Here is a 16,685-nt window from a genome sequence, read left to right on the forward strand (position 1 = left end):
GGCGTGGGTTTGTCTCCCTCTCGCTCTCTCTCCCTAAGATGTGTCCGGCATAGGCCAGGGTGCCACTCGAGGCCCAAACCAATTCTGGTTATCGCTTCTCGGCCTTTTGGCTAAGATTAAGTGTAGTCCCTTCATTGGGTTTGCCTTGGTCTTGGCTGGGAGGGGCCCGGGCTTGCACAACCGCCGGCCTCGGGGATTGTTGCGCCTTTTGGTGCTTACGTCCCCTTATGGCTGGTGGTTCCTGGGCTCGGGAGGCGATCACCTGCGGCACTGCGCTTTTGTGTGGTGGCCGATGACCGTTTTCTGAAATTTGCGGATGTAATCTCATCTGTTCTTATCAGTTTAATATCTGATACGTCCCCTATCTGGGGACCATATATTAAATGGATTTTTAGAACAGGGAGATGGAAAAAGAGCTTGCTCTGTCCACTCCACGCATTGACCTGGTATTGCAGTACCTCCAGGAACGGTGCACCCCTTCTTAACCCAGTTTCCAAAAGCAGAACTCGATTCACCTGATTCATATTAGCCCGATTAGCGAATTGAAATGAATTTTTATCTAACACACTTTTTACTTGCTTTATTCATCCAAATAGCAAACTCATCACCACTCAACTTCACCAACTCTGCTATGTCCCGTGCAGTATCTTGTTGTCAGTCTAATCTAGATCATGTGTAATTGAATGGAATAGATCCCTTTTGGACAAAGTGGAGTCAGATGCTGCAGTGACCACAGGTGTGAGAGGATCTACAATTGGCATCTGGTGTTATCTCTCTGCTTCCACTCCAAATAAAGTTACCTGTTGTTACCTGAACGTCAAATACTAAGAATGGGCGGCCTATGAAAGAATTAGTACTTTCATTAAGTATACTAAACCGGCTAATTGGGAATAGACAAACTGTAAAAAGCCCTCTGAGAAAGCCCCTCTCTAACCTTTGTTAGTAAGCTTTTCTGTAGCCTGCCTGTTGATGTATTTTCGGTTTGAACAGTGCACAACATGAAGAGACGGAACACTGGCGGCTTGTCACAATGCCCCCCGATGACATCACAATAGCGCTGCTGCCTAGAAAACAAGCTGCGCAGAAGAAGTTGTTCTTTGGGTGGGAGGGTGGGCTAGTGGAAGGAGGGGGCAATCTCTTTTTTTCCCGGGTGGTAGGGGGATGACAGGAGAAGGGAAGCGGGTGGTGAGAAAGGTACAGAGGGCAGGGTTTGGGGGCTGGGAAGGAAAGGGAAAAGATTAGGGTTTGGGGATGATGAAAGGGCTTTCTACGGGTAAGGATGGCAAAGGGTGGCAGTGACGGAAAGTCAGGCAACCTGTCCTGTCCGTCTTTTTGTATCGTGAATTGGAAAGACTGCAAGGGGGAGGGGAGTTGCTTGCGCCCTAAAGGAGGAGTTATTCAGATTCATTGCAGTGGGCGGCGGCTGCAAAACGCACCATTCTTCTTGTTTTTGCTCTGCAAAGCAGCCTTTTCAAGGGTTGGCTTGGGTGACAAAATGTCTTGTGTAGGCGTGGGTTTGTCTCCCTCTCGCTCTCTCTCCCTAAGATGTGTCCGGCATAGGCCAGGGTGCCACTCGAGGCCCAAACCAATTCTGGTTATCGCTTCTCGGCCTTTTGGCTAAGATCAAGTGTAGTATCTGTTCTTATCAGTTTAATATCTGATACGTCCCCTATCTGGGGACCATATATTAAATGGATTTTTAGAACAGGGAGATGGAAAAAGAGCTTGCTCTGTCCACTCCACGCATTGACCTGGTATTGCAGTACCTCCAGGAACGGTGCACCCCTTCTTAACCCAGTTTCCAAAAGCAGAACTCGATTCACCTGATTCATATTAGCCCGATTAGCGAATTGAAATGAATTTTTATCTAACACACTTTTTACTTGCTTTATTCATCCAAATAGCAAACTCATCACCACTCAACTTCACCAACTCTGCTATGTCCCGTGCAGTATCTTGTTGTCAGTCTAATCTAGATCATGTGTAATTGAATGGAATAGATCCCTTTTGGACAAAGTGGAGTCAGATGCTGCAGTGACCACAGGTGTGAGAGGATCTACAATTGGCATCTGGTGTTATCTCTCTGCTTCCACTCCAAATAAAGTTACCTGTTGTTACCTGAACGTCAAATACTAAGAATGGGCGGCCTATGAAAGAATTAGTACTTTCATTAAGTATACTAAACCGGCTAATTGGGAATAGACAAACTGTAAAAAGCCCTCTGAGAAAGCCCCTCTCTAACCTTTGTTAGTAAGCTTTTCTGTAGCCTGCCTGTTGATGTATTTTCGGTTTGAACAGTGCACAACATGAAGAGACGGAACACTGGCGGCTTGTCACAATGCCCCCCGATGACATCACAATAGCGCTGCTGCCTAGAAAACAAGCTGCGCAGAAGAAGTTGTTCTTTGGGTGGGAGGGTGGGCTAGTGGAAGGAGGGGGCAATCTCTTTTTTTCCCGGGTGGTAGGGGGATGACAGGAGAAGGGAAGCGGGTGGTGAGAAAGGTACAGAGGGCAGGGTTTGGGGGCTGGGAAGGAAAGGGAAAAGATTAGGGTTTGGGGATGATGAAAGGGCTTTCTACGGGTAAGGATGGCAAAGGGTGGCAGTGACGGAAAGTCAGGCAACCTGTCCTGTCCGTCTTTTTGTATCGTGAATTGGAAAGACTGCAAGGGGGAGGGGAGTTGCTTGCGCCCTAAAGGAGGAGTTATTCAGATTCATTGCAGTGGGCGGCGGCTGCAAAACGCACCATTCTTCTTGTTTTTGCTCTGCAAAGCAGCCTTTTCAAGGGTTGGCTTGGGTGACAAAATGTCTTGTGTAGGCGTGGGTTTGTCTCCCTCTCGCTCTCTCTCCCTAAGATGTGTCCGGCATAGGCCAGGGTGCCACTCGAGGCCCAAACCAATTCTGGTTATCGCTTCTCGGCCTTTTGGCTAAGATCAAGTGTAGTATCTGTTCTTATCAGTTTAATATCTGATACGTCCCCTATCTGGGGACCATATATTAAATGGATTTTTAGAACAGGGAGATGGAAAAAGAGCTTGCTCTGTCCACTCCACGCATTGACCTGGTATTGCAGTACCTCCAGGAACGGTGCACCCCTTCTTAACCCAGTTTCCAAAAGCAGAACTCGATTCACCTGATTCATATTAGCCCGATTAGCGAATTGAAATGAATTTTTATCTAACACACTTTTTACTTGCTTTATTCATCCAAATAGCAAACTCATCACCACTCAACTTCACCAACTCTGCTATGTCCCGTGCAGTATCTTGTTGTCAGTCTAATCTAGATCATGTGTAATTGAATGGAATAGATCCCTTTTGGACAAAGTGGAGTCAGATGCTGCAGTGACCACAGGTGTGAGAGGATCTACAATTGGCATCTGGTGTTATCTCTCTGCTTCCACTCCAAATAAAGTTACCTGTTGTTACCTGAACGTCAAATACTAAGAATGGGCGGCCTATGAAAGAATTAGTACTTTCATTAAGTATACTAAACCGGCTAATTGGGAATAGACAAACTGTAAAAAGCCCTCTGAGAAAGCCCCTCTCTAACCTTTGTTAGTAAGCTTTTCTGTAGCCTGCCTGTTGATGTATTTTCGGTTTGAACAGTGCACAACATGAAGAGACGGAACACTGGCGGCTTGTCACAATGCCCCCCGATGACATCACAATAGCGCTGCTGCCTAGAAAACAAGCTGCGCAGAAGAAGTTGTTCTTTGGGTGGGAGGGTGGGCTAGTGGAAGGAGGGGGCAATCTCTTTTTTTCCCGGGTGGTAGGGGGATGACAGGAGAAGGGAAGCGGGTGGTGAGAAAGGTACAGAGGGCAGGGTTTGGGGGCTGGGAAGGAAAGGGAAAAGATTAGGGTTTGGGGATGATGAAAGGGCTTTCTACGGGTAAGGATGGCAAAGGGTGGCAGTGACGGAAAGTCAGGCAACCTGTCCTGTCCGTCTTTTTGTATCGTGAATTGGAAAGACTGCAAGGGGGAGGGGAGTTGCTTGCGCCCTAAAGGAGGAGTTATTCAGATTCATTGCAGTGGGCGGCGGCTGCAAAACGCACCATTCTTCTTGTTTTTGCTCTGCAAAGCAGCCTTTTCAAGGGTTGGCTTGGGTGACAAAATGTCTTGTGTAGGCGTGGGTTTGTCTCCCTCTCGCTCTCTCTCCCTAAGATGTGTCCGGCATAGGCCAGGGTGCCACTCGAGGCCCAAACCAATTCTGGTTATCGCTTCTCGGCCTTTTGGCTAAGATCAAGTGTAGTATCTGTTCTTATCAGTTTAATATCTGATACGTCCCCTATCTGGGGACCATATATTAAATGGATTTTTAGAACAGGGAGATGGAAAAAGAGCTTGCTCTGTCCACTCCACGCATTGACCTGGTATTGCAGTACCTCCAGGAACGGTGCACCCCTTCTTAACCCAGTTTCCAAAAGCAGAACTCGATTCACCTGATTCATATTAGCCCGATTAGCGAATTGAAATGAATTTTTATCTAACACACTTTTTACTTGCTTTATTCATCCAAATAGCAAACTCATCACCACTCAACTTCACCAACTCTGCTATGTCCCGTGCAGTATCTTGTTGTCAGTCTAATCTAGATCATGTGTAATTGAATGGAATAGATCCCTTTTGGACAAAGTGGAGTCAGATGCTGCAGTGACCACAGGTGTGAGAGGATCTACAATTGGCATCTGGTGTTATCTCTCTGCTTCCACTCCAAATAAAGTTACCTGTTGTTACCTGAACGTCAAATACTAAGAATGGGCGGCCTATGAAAGAATTAGTACTTTCATTAAGTATACTAAACCGGCTAATTGGGAATAGACAAACTGTAAAAAGCCCTCTGAGAAAGCCCCTCTCTAACCTTTGTTAGTAAGCTTTTCTGTAGCCTGCCTGTTGATGTATTTTCGGTTTGAACAGTGCACAACATGAAGAGACGGAACACTGGCGGCTTGTCACAATGCCCCCCGATGACATCACAATAGCGCTGCTGCCTAGAAAACAAGCTGCGCAGAAGAAGTTGTTCTTTGGGTGGGAGGGTGGGCTAGTGGAAGGAGGGGGCAATCTCTTTTTTTCCCGGGTGGTAGGGGGATGACAGGAGAAGGGAAGCGGGTGGTGAGAAAGGTACAGAGGGCAGGGTTTGGGGGCTGGGAAGGAAAGGGAAAAGATTAGGGTTTGGGGATGATGAAAGGGCTTTCTACGGGTAAGGATGGCAAAGGGTGGCAGTGACGGAAAGTCAGGCAACCTGTCCTGTCCGTCTTTTTGTATCGTGAATTGGAAAGACTGCAAGGGGGAGGGGAGTTGCTTGCGCCCTAAAGGAGGAGTTATTCAGATTCATTGCAGTGGGCGGCGGCTGCAAAACGCACCATTCTTCTTGTTTTTGCTCTGCAAAGCAGCCTTTTCAAGGGTTGGCTTGGGTGACAAAATGTCTTGTGTAGGCGTGGGTTTGTCTCCCTCTCGCTCTCTCTCCCTAAGATGTGTCCGGCATAGGCCAGGGTGCCACTCGAGGCCCAAACCAATTCTGGTTATCGCTTCTCGGCCTTTTGGCTAAGATCAAGTGTAGTATCTGTTCTTATCAGTTTAATATCTGATACGTCCCCTATCTGGGGACCATATATTAAATGGATTTTTAGAACAGGGAGATGGAAAAAGAGCTTGCTCTGTCCACTCCACGCATTGACCTGGTATTGCAGTACCTCCAGGAACGGTGCACCCCTTCTTAACCCAGTTTCCAAAAGCAGAACTCGATTCACCTGATTCATATTAGCCCGATTAGCGAATTGAAATGAATTTTTATCTAACACACTTTTTACTTGCTTTATTCATCCAAATAGCAAACTCATCACCACTCAACTTCACCAACTCTGCTATGTCCCGTGCAGTATCTTGTTGTCAGTCTAATCTAGATCATGTGTAATTGAATGGAATAGATCCCTTTTGGACAAAGTGGAGTCAGATGCTGCAGTGACCACAGGTGTGAGAGGATCTACAATTGGCATCTGGTGTTATCTCTCTGCTTCCACTCCAAATAAAGTTACCTGTTGTTACCTGAACGTCAAATACTAAGAATGGGCGGCCTATGAAAGAATTAGTACTTTCATTAAGTATACTAAACCGGCTAATTGGGAATAGACAAACTGTAAAAAGCCCTCTGAGAAAGCCCCTCTCTAACCTTTGTTAGTAAGCTTTTCTGTAGCCTGCCTGTTGATGTATTTTCGGTTTGAACAGTGCACAACATGAAGAGACGGAACACTGGCGGCTTGTCACAATGCCCCCCGATGACATCACAATAGCGCTGCTGCCTAGAAAACAAGCTGCGCAGAAGAAGTTGTTCTTTGGGTGGGAGGGTGGGCTAGTGGAAGGAGGGGGCAATCTCTTTTTTTCCCGGGTGGTAGGGGGATGACAGGAGAAGGGAAGCGGGTGGTGAGAAAGGTACAGAGGGCAGGGTTTGGGGGCTGGGAAGGAAAGGGAAAAGATTAGGGTTTGGGGATGATGAAAGGGCTTTCTACGGGTAAGGATGGCAAAGGGTGGCAGTGACGGAAAGTCAGGCAACCTGTCCTGTCCGTCTTTTTGTATCGTGAATTGGAAAGACTGCAAGGGGGAGGGGAGTTGCTTGCGCCCTAAAGGAGGAGTTATTCAGATTCATTGCAGTGGGCGGCGGCTGCAAAACGCACCATTCTTCTTGTTTTTGCTCTGCAAAGCAGCCTTTTCAAGGGTTGGCTTGGGTGACAAAATGTCTTGTGTAGGCGTGGGTTTGTCTCCCTCTCGCTCTCTCTCCCTAAGATGTGTCCGGCATAGGCCAGGGTGCCACTCGAGGCCCAAACCAATTCTGGTTATCGCTTCTCGGCCTTTTGGCTAAGATCAAGTGTAGTATCTGTTCTTATCAGTTTAATATCTGATACGTCCCCTATCTGGGGACCATATATTAAATGGATTTTTAGAACAGGGAGATGGAAAAAGAGCTTGCTCTGTCCACTCCACGCATTGACCTGGTATTGCAGTACCTCCAGGAACGGTGCACCCCTTCTTAACCCAGTTTCCAAAAGCAGAACTCGATTCACCTGATTCATATTAGCCCGATTAGCGAATTGAAATGAATTTTTATCTAACACACTTTTTACTTGCTTTATTCATCCAAATAGCAAACTCATCACCACTCAACTTCACCAACTCTGCTATGTCCCGTGCAGTATCTTGTTGTCAGTCTAATCTAGATCATGTGTAATTGAATGGAATAGATCCCTTTTGGACAAAGTGGAGTCAGATGCTGCAGTGACCACAGGTGTGAGAGGATCTACAATTGGCATCTGGTGTTATCTCTCTGCTTCCACTCCAAATAAAGTTACCTGTTGTTACCTGAACGTCAAATACTAAGAATGGGCGGCCTATGAAAGAATTAGTACTTTCATTAAGTATACTAAACCGGCTAATTGGGAATAGACAAACTGTAAAAAGCCCTCTGAGAAAGCCCCTCTCTAACCTTTGTTAGTAAGCTTTTCTGTAGCCTGCCTGTTGATGTATTTTCGGTTTGAACAGTGCACAACATGAAGAGACGGAACACTGGCGGCTTGTCACAATGCCCCCCGATGACATCACAATAGCGCTGCTGCCTAGAAAACAAGCTGCGCAGAAGAAGTTGTTCTTTGGGTGGGAGGGTGGGCTAGTGGAAGGAGGGGGCAATCTCTTTTTTTCCCGGGTGGTAGGGGGATGACAGGAGAAGGGAAGCGGGTGGTGAGAAAGGTACAGAGGGCAGGGTTTGGGGGCTGGGAAGGAAAGGGAAAAGATTAGGGTTTGGGGATGATGAAAGGGCTTTCTACGGGTAAGGATGGCAAAGGGTGGCAGTGACGGAAAGTCAGGCAACCTGTCCTGTCCGTCTTTTTGTATCGTGAATTGGAAAGACTGCAAGGGGGAGGGGAGTTGCTTGCGCCCTAAAGGAGGAGTTATTCAGATTCATTGCAGTGGGCGGCGGCTGCAAAACGCACCATTCTTCTTGTTTTTGCTCTGCAAAGCAGCCTTTTCAAGGGTTGGCTTGGGTGACAAAATGTCTTGTGTAGGCGTGGGTTTGTCTCCCTCTCGCTCTCTCTCCCTAAGATGTGTCCGGCATAGGCCAGGGTGCCACTCGAGGCCCAAACCAATTCTGGTTATCGCTTCTCGGCCTTTTGGCTAAGATCAAGTGTAGTCCCTTCATTGGGTTTGCCTTGGTCTTGGCTGGGAGGGGCCCGGGCTTGCACAACCGCCGGCCTCGGGGATTGTTGCGCCTTTTGGTGCTTACGTCCCTTTGTGGCTGGTGGTTCCTGGGCTCGGGAGGCGATCACCCAGGCACTGCGCTTTTGTGTGGTGGCCTGCTGGCCTTCGGGGCTACCTTGATTCTGAAAATTGCGGATGAAATCTCATCTGTTCTTATCAGTTTAATATCTGATACGTCCCCTATCTGGGGACCATATATTAAATGGATTTTTAGAACAGGGAGATGGAAAAAGAGCTTGCTCTGTCCACTCCACGCATTGACCTGGTATTGCAGTACCTCCAGGAACGGTGCACCCCTTCTTAACCCAGTTTCCAAAAGCAGAACTCGATTCACCTGATTCATATTAGCCCGATTAGCGAATTGAAATGAATTTTTATCTAACACACTTTTTACTTGCTTTATTCATCCAAATAGCAAACTCATCACCACTCAACTTCACCAACTCTGCTATGTCCCGTGCAGTATCTTGTTGTCAGTCTAATCTAGATCATGTGTAATTGAATGGAATAGATCCCTTTTGGACAAAGTGGAGTCAGATGCTGCAGTGACCACAGGTGTGAGAGGATCTACAATTGGCATCTGGTGTTATCTCTCTGCTTCCACTCCAAATAAAGTTACCTGTTGTTACCTGAACGTCAAATACTAAGAATGGGCGGCCTATGAAAGAATTAGTACTTTCATTAAGTATACTAAACCGGCTAATTGGGAATAGACAAACTGTAAAAAGCCCTCTGAGAAAGCCCCTCTCTAACCTTTGTTAGTAAGCTTTTCTGTAGCCTGCCTGTTGATGTATTTTCGGTTTGAACAGTGCACAACATGAAGAGACGGAACACTGGCGGCTTGTCACAATGCCCCCCGATGACATCACAATAGCGCTGCTGCCTAGAAAACAAGCTGCGCAGAAGAAGTTGTTCTTTGGGTGGGAGGGTGGGCTAGTGGAAGGAGGGGGCAATCTCTTTTTTTCCCGGGTGGTAGGGGGATGACAGGAGAAGGGAAGCGGGTGGTGAGAAAGGTACAGAGGGCAGGGTTTGGGGGCTGGGAAGGAAAGGGAAAAGATTAGGGTTTGGGGATGATGAAAGGGCTTTCTACGGGTAAGGATGGCAAAGGGTGGCAGTGACGGAAAGTCAGTCAACCTGTCCTGTCCGTCTTTTTGTATCGTGAATTGGAAAGACTGCAAGGGGGAGGGGAGTTGCTTGCGCCCTAAAGGAGGAGTTATTCAGATTCATTGCAGTGGGCGGCGGCTGCAAAACGCACCATTCTTCTTGTTTTTGCTCTGCAAAGCAGCCTTTTCAAGGGTTGGCTTGGGTGACAAAATGTCTTGTGTAGGCGTGGGTTTGTCTCCCTCTCGCTCTCTCTCCCTAAGATGTGTCCGGCATAGGCCAGGGTGCCACTCGAGGCCCAAACCAATTCTGGTTATCGCTTCTCGGCCTTTTGGCTAAGATCAAGTGTAGTATCTGTTCTTATCAGTTTAATATCTGATACGTCCCCTATCTGGGGACCATATATTAAATGGATTTTTAGAACAGGGAGATGGAAAAAGAGCTTGCTCTGTCCACTCCACGCATTGACCTGGTATTGCAGTACCTTCAGGAATGGTGCACCCCTTCTTAACCCAGTTTCCAAAAGCAGAACTCGATTCACCTGATTCATATTAGCCCGATTAGCGAATTGAAATGAATTTTTATCTAACACACTTTTTACTTGCTTTATTCATCCAAATAGCAAACTCATCACCACTCAACTTCACCAACTCTGCTATGTCCCGTGCAGTATCTTGTTGTCAGTCTAATCTAGATCATGTGTAATTGAATGGAATAGATCCCTTTTGGACAAAGTGGAGTCAGATGCTGCAGTGACCACAGGTGTGAGAGGATCTACAATTGGCATCTGGTGTTATCTCTCTGCTTCCACTCCAAATAAAGTTACCTGTTGTTACCTGAACGTCAAATACTAAGAATGGGCGGCCTATGAAAGAATTAGTACTTTCATTAAGTATACTAAACCGGCTAATTGGGAATAGACAAACTGTAAAAAGCCCTCTGAGAAAGCCCCTCTCTAACCTTTGTTAGTAAGCTTTTCTGTAGCCTGCCTGTTGATGTATTTTCGGTTTGAACAGTGCACAACATGAAGAGACGGAACACTGGCGGCTTGTCACAATGCCCCCCGATGACATCACAATAGCGCTGCTGCCTAGAAAACAAGCTGCGCAGAAGAAGTTGTTCTTTGGGTGGGAGGGTGGGCTAGTGGAAGGAGGGGGCAATCTCTTTTTTTCCCGGGTGGTAGGGGGATGACAGGAGAAGGGAAGCGGGTGGTGAGAAAGGTACAGAGGGCAGGGTTTGGGGGCTGGGAAGGAAAGGGAAAAGATTAGGGTTTGGGGATGATGAAAGGGCTTTCTACGGGTAAGGATGGCAAAGGGTGGCAGTGACGGAAAGTCAGGCAACCTGTCCTGTCCGTCTTTTTGTATCGTGAATTGGAAAGACTGCAAGGGGGAGGGGAGTTGCTTGCGCCCTAAAGGAGGAGTTATTCAGATTCATTGCAGTGGGCGGCGGCTGCAAAACGCACCATTCTTCTTGTTTTTGCTCTGCAAAGCAGCCTTTTCAAGGGTTGGCTTGGGTGACAAAATGTCTTGTGTAGGCGTGGGTTTGTCTCCCTCTCGCTCTCTCTCCCTAAGATGTGTCCGGCATAGGCCAGGGTGCCACTCGAGGCCCAAACCAATTCTGGTTATCGCTTCTCGGCCTTTTGGCTAAGATCAAGTGTAGTATCTGTTCTTATCAGTTTAATATCTGATACGTCCCCTATCTGGGGACCATATATTAAATGGATTTTTAGAACAGGGAGATGGAAAAAGAGCTTGCTCTGTCCACTCCACGCATTGACCTGGTATTGCAGTACCTCCAGGAACGGTGCACCCCTTCTTAACCCAGTTTCCAAAAGCAGAACTCGATTCACCTGATTCATATTAGCCCGATTAGCGAATTGAAATGAATTTTTATCTAACACACTTTTTACTTGCTTTATTCATCCAAATAGCAAACTCATCACCACTCAACTTCACCAACTCTGCTATGTCCCGTGCAGTATCTTGTTGTCAGTCTAATCTAGATCATGTGTAATTGAATGGAATAGATCCCTTTTGGACAAAGTGGAGTCAGATGCTGCAGTGACCACAGGTGTGAGAGGATCTACAATTGGCATCTGGTGTTATCTCTCTGCTTCCACTCCAAATAAAGTTACCTGTTGTTACCTGAACGTCAAATACTAAGAATGGGCGGCCTATGAAAGAATTAGTACTTTCATTAAGTATACTAAACCGGCTAATTGGGAATAGACAAACTGTAAAAAGCCCTCTGAGAAAGCCCCTCTCTAACCTTTGTTAGTAAGCTTTTCTGTAGCCTGCCTGTTGATGTATTTTCGGTTTGAACAGTGCACAACATGAAGAGACGGAACACTGGCGGCTTGTCACAATGCCCCCCGATGACATCACAATAGCGCTGCTGCCTAGAAAACAAGCTGCGCAGAAGAAGTTGTTCTTTGGGTGGGAGGGTGGGCTAGTGGAAGGAGGGGGCAATCTCTTTTTTTCCCGGGTGGTAGGGGGATGACAGGAGAAGGGAAGCGGGTGGTGAGAAAGGTACAGAGGGCAGAGTTTGGGGGCTGGGAAGGAAAGGGAAAAGATTAGGGTTTGGGGATGATGAAAGGGCTTTCTACGGGTAAGGATGGCAAAGGGTGGCAGTGACGGAAAGTCAGGCAACCTGTCCTGTCCGTCTTTTTGTATCGTGAATTGGAAAGACTGCAAGGGGGAGGGGAGTTGCTTGCGCCCTAAAGGAGGAGTTATTCAGATTCATTGCAGTGGGCGGCGGCTGCAAAACGCACCATTCTTCTTGTTTTTGCTCTGCAAAGCAGCCTTTTCAAGGGTTGGCTTGGGTGACAAAATGTCTTGTGTAGGCGTGGGTTTGTCTCCCTCTCGCTCTCTCTCCCTAAGATGTGTCCGGCATAGGCCAGGGTGCCACTCGAGGCCCAAACCAATTCTGGTTATCGCTTCTCGGCCTTTTGGCTAAGATCAAGTGTAGTATCTATTCTTATCAGTTTAATATCTGATACGTCCCCTATCTGGGGACCATATATTAAATGGATTTTTAGAACAGGGAGATGGAAAAAGAGCTTGCTCTGTCCACTCCACGCATTGACCTGGTATTGCAGTACCTCCAGGAACGGTGCACCCCTTCTTAACCCAGTTTCCAAAAGCAGAACTCGATTCACCTGATTCATATTAGCCCGATTAGCGAATTGAAATGAATTTTTATCTAACACACTTTTTACTTGCTTTATTCATCCAAATAGCAAACTCATCACCACTCAACTTCACCAACTCTGCTATGTCCCGTGCAGTATCTTGTTGTCAGTCTAATCTAGATCATGTGTAATTGAATGGAATAGATCCCTTTTGGACAAAGTGGAGTCAGATGCTGCAGTGACCACAGGTGTGAGAGGATCTACAATTGGCATCTGGTGTTATCTCTCTGCTTCCACTCCAAATAAAGTTACCTGTTGTTACCTGAACGTCAAATACTAAGAATGGGCGGCCTATGAAAGAATTAGTACTTTCATTAAGTATACTAAACCGGCTAATTGGGAATAGACAAACTGTAAAAAGCCCTCTGAGAAAGCCCCTCTCTAACCTTTGTTAGTAAGCTTTTCTGTAGCCTGCCTGTTGATGTATTTTCGGTTTGAACAGTGCACAACATGAAGAGACGGAACACTGGCGGCTTGTCACAATGCCCCCCGATGACATCACAATAGCGCTGCTGCCTAGAAAACAAGCTGCGCAGAAGAAGTTGTTCTTTGGGTGGGAGGGTGGGCTAGTGGAAGGAGGGGGCAATCTCTTTTTTTCCCGGGTGGTAGGGGGATGACAGGAGAAGGGAAGCGGGTGGTGAGAAAGGTACAGAGGGCAGGGTTTGGGGGCTGGGAAGGAAAGGGAAAAGATTAGGGTTTGGGGATGATGAAAGGGCTTTCTACGGGTAAGGATGGCAAAGGGTGGCAGTGACGGAAAGTCAGGCAACCTGTCCTGTCCGTCTTTTTGTATCGTGAATTGGAAAGACTGCAAGGGGGAGGGGAGTTGCTTGCGCCCTAAAGGAGGAGTTATTCAGATTCATTGCAGTGGGCGGCGGCTGCAAAACGCACCATTCTTCTTGTTTTTGCTCTGCAAAGCAGCCTTTTCAAGGGTTGGCTTGGGTGACAAAATGTCTTGTGTAGGCGTGGGTTTGTCTCCCTCTCGCTCTCTCTCCCTAAGATGTGTCCGGCATAGGCCAGGGTGCCACTCGAGGCCCAAACCAATTCTGGTTATCGCTTCTCGGCCTTTTGGCTAAGATCAAGTGTAGTATCTGTTCTTATCAGTTTAATATCTGATACGTCCCCTATCTGGGGACCATATATTAAATGGATTTTTAGAACAGGGAGATGGAAAAAGAGCTTGCTCTGTCCACTCCACGCATTGACCTGGTATTGCAGTACCTCCAGGAACGGTGCACCCCTTCTTAACCCAGTTTCCAAAAGCAGAACTCGATTCACCTGATTCATATTAGCCCGATTAGCGAATTGAAATGAATTTTTATCTAACACACTTTTTACTTGCTTTATTCATCCAAATAGCAAACTCATCACCACTCAACTTCACCAACTCTGCTATGTCCCGTGCAGTATCTTGTTGTCAGTCTAATCTAGATCATGTGTAATTGAATGGAATAGATCCCTTTTGGACAAAGTGGAGTCAGATGCTGCAGTGACCACAGGTGTGAGAGGATCTACAATTGGCATCTGGTGTTATCTCTCTGCTTCCACTCCAAATAAAGTTACCTGTTGTTACCTGAACGTCAAATACTAAGAATGGGCGGCCTATGAAAGAATTAGTACTTTCATTAAGTATACTAAACCGGCTAATTGGGAATAGACAAACTGTAAAAAGCCCTCTGAGAAAGCCCCTCTCTAACCTTTGTTAGTAAGCTTTTCTGTAGCCTGCCTGTTGATGTATTTTCGGTTTGAACAGTGCACAACATGAAGAGACGGAACACTGGCGGCTTGTCACAATGCCCCCCGATGACATCACAATAGCGCTGCTGCCTAGAAAACAAGCTGCGCAGAAGAAGTTGTTCTTTGGGTGGGAGGGTGGGCTAGTGGAAGGAGGGGGCAATCTCTTTTTTTCCCGGGTGGTAGGGGGATGACAGGAGAAGGGAAGCGGGTGGTGAGAAAGGTACAGAGGGCAGGGTTTGGGGGCTGGGAAGGAAAGGGAAAAGATTAGGGTTTGGGGATGATGAAAGGGCTTTCTACGGGTAAGGATGGCAAAGGGTGGCAGTGACGGAAAGTCAGGCAACCTGTCCTGTCCGTCTTTTTGTATCGTGAATTGGAAAGACTGCAAGGGGGAGGGGAGTTGCTTGCGCCCTAAAGGAGGAGTTATTCAGATTCATTGCAGTGGGCGGCGGCTGCAAAACGCACCATTCTTCTTGTTTTTGCTCTGCAAAGCAGCCTTTTCAAGGGTTGGCTTGGGTGACAAAATGTCTTGTGTAGGCGTGGGTTTGTCTCCCTCTCGCTCTCTCTCCCTAAGATGTGTCCGGCATAGGCCAGGGTGCCACTCGAGGCCCAAACCAATTCTGGTTATCGCTTCTCGGCCTTTTGGCTAAGATCAAGTGTAGTATCTGTTCTTATCAGTTTAATATCTGATACGTCCCCTATCTGGGGACCATATATTAAATGGATTTTTAGAACAGGGAGATGGAAAAAGAGCTTGCTCTGTCCACTCCACGCATTGACCTGGTATTGCAGTACCTCCAGGAACGGTGCACCCCTTCTTAACCCAGTTTCCAAAAGCAGAACTCGATTCACCTGATTCATATTAGCCCGATTAGCGAATTGAAATGAATTTTTATCTAACACACTTTTTACTTGCTTTATTCATCCAAATAGCAAACTCATCACCACTCAACTTCACCAACTCTGCTATGTCCCGTGCAGTATCTTGTTGTCAGTCTAATCTAGATCATGTGTAATTGAATGGAATAGATCCCTTTTGGACAAAGTGGAGTCAGATGCTGCAGTGACCACAGGTGTGAGAGGATCTACAATTGGCATCTGGTGTTATCTCTCTGCTTCCACTCCAAATAAAGTTACCTGTTGTTACCTGAACGTCAAATACTAAGAATGGGCGGCCTATGAAAGAATTAGTACTTTCATTAAGTATACTAAACCGGCTAATTGGGAATAGACAAACTGTAAAAAGCCCTCTGAGAAAGCCCCTCTCTAACCTTTGTTAGTAAGCTTTTCTGTAGCCTGCCTGTTGATGTATTTTCGGTTTGAACAGTGCACAACATGAAGAGACGGAACACTGGCGGCTTGTCACAATGCCCCCCGATGACATCACAATAGCGCTGCTGCCTAGAAAACAAGCTGCGCAGAAGAAGTTGTTCTTTGGGTGGGAGGGTGGGCTAGTGGAAGGAGGGGGCAATCTCTTTTTTTCCCGGGTGGTAGGGGGATGACAGGAGAAGGGAAGCGGGTGGTGAGAAAGGTACAGAGGGCAGAGTTTGGGGGCTGGGAAGGAAAGGGAAAAGATTAGGGTTTGGGGATGATGAAAGGGCTTTCTACGGGTAAGGATGGCAAAGGGTGGCAGTGACGGAAAGTCAGGCAACCTGTCCTGTCCGTCTTTTTGTATCGTGAATTGGAAAGACTGCAAGGGGGAGGGGAGTTGCTTGCGCCCTAAAGGAGGAGTTATTCAGATTCATTGCAGTGGGCGGCGGCTGCAAAACGCACCATTCTTCTTGTTTTTGCTCTGCAAAGCAGCCTTTTCAAGGGTTGGCTTGGGTGACAAAATGTCTTGTGTAGGCGTGGGTTTGTCTCCCTCTCGCTCTCTCTCCCTAAGATGTGTCCGGCATAGGCCAGGGTGCCACTCGAGGCCCAAACCAATTCTGGTTATCGCTTCTCGGCCTTTTGGCTAAGATCAAGTGTAGTATCTATTCTTATCAGTTTAATATCTGATACGTCCCCTATCTGGGGACCATATATTAAATGGATTTTTAGAACAGGGAGATGGAAAAAGAGCTTGCTCTGTCCACTCCACGCATTGACCTGGTATTGCAGTACCTCCAGGAACGGTGCACCCCTTCTTAACCCAGTTTCCAAAAGCAGAACTCGATTCACCTGATTCATATTAGCCCGATTAGCGAATTGAAATGAATTTTTATCTAACACACTTTTTACTTGCTTTATTCATCCAAATAGCAAACTCATCACCACTCAACTTCACCAACTCTGCTATGTCCCGTGCAGTATCTTGTTGTCAGTCTAATCTAGATCATGTGTAATTGAATGGAATAGATCCCTTTTGGACAAAGTGGAGTCAGATGCTGCAGTGACCACAGGTGTGAGAGGATCTACAATTGGCATCTGGTGTTATCTCTCT

General features: G+C 46.9%; 13 non-coding genes across 13 annotated transcripts; all 13 read left to right on the plus strand.

Moving 5' to 3' along the window:
• The first annotated feature begins 295 nt into the window (after positions 1 to 295).
• Positions 296 to 480, plus strand: LOC142270145 (U2 spliceosomal RNA). Its single transcript, XR_012735500.1, has one exon. It is a non-coding gene; the product is annotated as a U2 spliceosomal RNA (small nuclear RNA).
• A 1,117-nt stretch (positions 481 to 1,597) lies between these two features.
• Positions 1,598 to 1,788, plus strand: LOC142270027 (U2 spliceosomal RNA). The gene has a single exon (XR_012735399.1). It is a non-coding gene; the product is annotated as a U2 spliceosomal RNA (small nuclear RNA).
• Positions 1,789 to 2,905: 1,117 nt separating this feature from the next.
• LOC142270028 (U2 spliceosomal RNA) lies at positions 2,906 to 3,096 on the plus strand. The gene has a single exon (XR_012735400.1). It is a non-coding gene; the product is annotated as a U2 spliceosomal RNA (small nuclear RNA).
• Positions 3,097 to 4,213: 1,117 nt separating this feature from the next.
• LOC142270029 (U2 spliceosomal RNA) lies at positions 4,214 to 4,404 on the plus strand. The gene has a single exon (XR_012735401.1). It is a non-coding gene; the product is annotated as a U2 spliceosomal RNA (small nuclear RNA).
• A 1,117-nt stretch (positions 4,405 to 5,521) lies between these two features.
• Positions 5,522 to 5,712, plus strand: LOC142270030 (U2 spliceosomal RNA). Its single transcript, XR_012735402.1, has one exon. It is a non-coding gene; the product is annotated as a U2 spliceosomal RNA (small nuclear RNA).
• Positions 5,713 to 6,829: 1,117 nt separating this feature from the next.
• On the plus strand, positions 6,830 to 7,020 carry LOC142270031 (U2 spliceosomal RNA). Its single transcript, XR_012735403.1, has one exon. It is a non-coding gene; the product is annotated as a U2 spliceosomal RNA (small nuclear RNA).
• A 1,336-nt stretch (positions 7,021 to 8,356) lies between these two features.
• LOC142270142 (U2 spliceosomal RNA) lies at positions 8,357 to 8,540 on the plus strand. The gene has a single exon (XR_012735498.1). It is a non-coding gene; the product is annotated as a U2 spliceosomal RNA (small nuclear RNA).
• A 1,117-nt stretch (positions 8,541 to 9,657) lies between these two features.
• On the plus strand, positions 9,658 to 9,848 carry LOC142270118 (U2 spliceosomal RNA). Its single transcript, XR_012735481.1, has one exon. It is a non-coding gene; the product is annotated as a U2 spliceosomal RNA (small nuclear RNA).
• A 1,117-nt stretch (positions 9,849 to 10,965) lies between these two features.
• Positions 10,966 to 11,156, plus strand: LOC142270034 (U2 spliceosomal RNA). Its single transcript, XR_012735405.1, has one exon. It is a non-coding gene; the product is annotated as a U2 spliceosomal RNA (small nuclear RNA).
• Positions 11,157 to 12,273: 1,117 nt separating this feature from the next.
• Positions 12,274 to 12,464, plus strand: LOC142270120 (U2 spliceosomal RNA). Its single transcript, XR_012735483.1, has one exon. It is a non-coding gene; the product is annotated as a U2 spliceosomal RNA (small nuclear RNA).
• A 1,117-nt stretch (positions 12,465 to 13,581) lies between these two features.
• LOC142270035 (U2 spliceosomal RNA) lies at positions 13,582 to 13,772 on the plus strand. Its single transcript, XR_012735406.1, has one exon. It is a non-coding gene; the product is annotated as a U2 spliceosomal RNA (small nuclear RNA).
• A 1,117-nt stretch (positions 13,773 to 14,889) lies between these two features.
• On the plus strand, positions 14,890 to 15,080 carry LOC142270036 (U2 spliceosomal RNA). The gene has a single exon (XR_012735407.1). It is a non-coding gene; the product is annotated as a U2 spliceosomal RNA (small nuclear RNA).
• Positions 15,081 to 16,197: 1,117 nt separating this feature from the next.
• On the plus strand, positions 16,198 to 16,388 carry LOC142270122 (U2 spliceosomal RNA). Its single transcript, XR_012735484.1, has one exon. It is a non-coding gene; the product is annotated as a U2 spliceosomal RNA (small nuclear RNA).
• The last annotated feature ends 297 nt before the right edge of the window (positions 16,389 to 16,685 follow it).

Source organism: Anomaloglossus baeobatrachus, unplaced genomic scaffold (assembly GCF_048569485.1).
Source record: "Anomaloglossus baeobatrachus isolate aAnoBae1 unplaced genomic scaffold, aAnoBae1.hap1 Scaffold_325, whole genome shotgun sequence".
Lineage (NCBI taxonomy): Eukaryota > Metazoa > Chordata > Amphibia > Anura > Aromobatidae > Anomaloglossus > Anomaloglossus baeobatrachus.